The following is a 2,627-nucleotide window of genomic DNA, read 5'->3' as shown; positions in this document are numbered from 1 at the left end:
TGGCACAAGGGGGAGGATTTTGTTTTCAAAATCATTTTTTTTTAAGTTTTCAAAGTTTTTCCAAATCAAATCTTTTTCAAATCATATCTTTTCAATCAAATGTTTTCAAAATCAATTTCTTTTCTTTTTCAAAGATACTTACTAACAATTAATGATTTGATTGAACATTTTAAGTATGTTGCCTTTTCTGTTGAGAAAGGTTTAATGTTTGAATCATATCTTTTCTTGTTAGGCAAGTCATTAATTTTTAAAATCAAATCTTTTTAAAATTGTTTTCAAATCATATCTTTTCAATCATATCTTTTTAAAACCATAACTTTTCAATCAAATCTTTTTAATCACATCTTTTTCAAAACAGTTTTCAATCATATCTTTTTGATTTCTAAATTCAAAATCTTTTTCAAAAATCACTTGATTTCTTTTCCACTTTGAGTTTTCGAAAATTATCAATCAATTTTTCAAAATGTTTTTAAAATCTTTTTAATTAATTTTCGAAAATTCTCTTCCCCTCTTCTCACATCCTTCTGTTTATGGAGTACCACTCCTCCTCAATGCACAATTCGAACTCTATCTGATTAAGTTCGAATTCTCTACTTCTTCCTTCTACTATTCTGTTCTTCTGACACCTCAAGGAATCTCTATACTGTGACATAGAGGATTTCACATTTTCTTGTTCTCTTCTCTTTCATATGAGCAGGAACAAAGACAAAGGCATTCTTGTTGAAGCTGACCCTGAACCTGAAAGGACCTTGAAAGAGAAGCTAAGGCACAACTCTCTGTAGAGAACCTGACCGAATTCTTCAAAGAAGAAGAACACATGGCAGCCGAAAACAACAACAATGCAAGGAAGGTGCTGGGTGACTTTACTGCACCTACTCCCGACTTCTATGGGAGAAGCATCTCTATCCCTGCCATTGGAGCAAACAACTTTGAGCTTAAGCCTCAATTAGTTTCTCTAATGCAACAGAATTGCAAGTTCCATGGACTTCCATTGGAAGATCCTCATCAGTTCTTAGCTGAATTCTTGCAAATCTGTGACATTGTCAAGACTAATGGGGTAGACCCTGAGGTCTACAGACTTATGCTATTCCCTTTTGCTGTAAGAGACAGAGCTAGGACATGGTTGGACTCTCAACCTAAAGAAAGCCTGGACTCATGGGAAAAGCTAGTCAATGCCTTCTTGGCAAAGTTCTTTCCACCTCAAAAATTGAGTAAGCTTAGAGTGGAAATCCAAACCTTCAGACAGAAGGATGGAGAATCCCTCTATGAAGCTTGGGAAAGATACAAACAATTGATCAGAAAGTGTCCATCTGACATGCTTTCTGAATGGAGCATCATAGGTATTTTCTATGATGGTCTCTCTGAACTATCCAAGATGTCTCTGGATAGCTCTGCTGGAGGATCTCTTCACCTGAAGAAGACGCCTACAGAAGCTCAAGAACTAATTAAAATGGTTGCAAATAACCAATTCATGTACACTTCTGAAAGGAATCCTGTGAACAATGGGACAAGTCAGAAGAAAGGCGTTCTTGAGATTGATACTCTGAATGCCATACTGGCTCAGAACAAGATATTGACTCAACAAGTCAATTTGATTTCTCAAAGTCTGTCTGGAATGCAAAATGCACCAAGCAGTACTAAGGATGCTTCATCTGAAGAAGAAGCCTATGATCCTGAGAACCCTTCAATGGAAGAGGTGAATTACCTAGGAGAACCCTATGGAAACACCTATAATTCTTCATGGAGAAATCACCCAAATTTCTCATGGAAGAATCAAGAGAGACCTCAACAAGGTCTCAATAACAATAATGGTGGAAGAAACAGGTTTAGCAATGGCAAGCCTTTTCCATCATCTTCTCAGCAACAGACAGAGAATTCTAAGCAGAACCCCTCTGACTTAGCAACCATGGTCTCTGATCTAATCAAAACCACTCAAAGTTTCATGACTGAAACAAGGTCCTCCATTAGGAATTTGGAGGCACAAGTGGGACAGCTGAGCAAGAAAATTACTGAACTCCCTCCAAGTACTCTTCCAAGCAATACAGAAGAAAATCCAAAAGGAGAGTGCAAGGTCATTAACATGGCCAAATTTGGAGAGGAAGGAGAGGAAGTGAACGCCACTGAGGAAGACCTCAATGGGCATGCACCAACCTCCAATGAGTTCCCTAATGAGGAACCATGGGAATCTGAGGCTCAAAATGAGACCATAGAGATTCCATTGGACTTACTTCTGCCTTTCATGAGCTCTGATGAGTATTCTTCCTCTGAAGAGGATGAGTATGTCACTGAAGAGCAAGTTGCTAAATACCTTGGAGCAATCATGAAGCTAAATGACAAGTTATTTGGAAATGAGACTTGGGAGGATGAACCTCCTTTGCTCACCAAAGAACTGGATGACTTGTCTAGGCAGAAATTACCTCAAAAGAGACAAGATCCTGGGAAGTTTTCCATACCTTGTACCATAGGCACCATGACCTTCAAGAAGGCTCTGTGTGACTTAGGGTCAAGTGTAAACCTCATGCCTCTCTCTGTAATGGAGAAGCTAGGGATCTTTGAGGTACAAGCTGCAAGAATCTCACTAGAGATGGCAAACAACTCAAGAAAACAAGCTTATGGACTTGTAGAGG

General features: G+C 38.4%; 1 non-coding gene across 1 annotated transcript; it reads right to left on the bottom strand.

Annotated features, from left to right (window-relative positions):
• Positions 1-1,213: 1,213 nt before the first annotated feature.
• LOC130977210 (small nucleolar RNA R71) lies at positions 1,214-1,317 on the bottom strand. The gene has a single exon (XR_009084912.1). It is a non-coding gene; the product is annotated as a small nucleolar RNA R71 (small nucleolar RNA).
• Between the last annotated feature and the right edge of the window lie 1,310 nt (positions 1,318-2,627).

The sequence above is a fragment of the Arachis stenosperma genome, chromosome 4 (genome assembly GCF_014773155.1).
Source record: "Arachis stenosperma cultivar V10309 chromosome 4, arast.V10309.gnm1.PFL2, whole genome shotgun sequence".
Lineage (NCBI taxonomy): Eukaryota > Viridiplantae > Streptophyta > Magnoliopsida > Fabales > Fabaceae > Arachis > Arachis stenosperma.
Note: the sequence above shows the minus strand (reverse complement) of the source record. Positions and strands in the feature narration are given on the sequence as shown.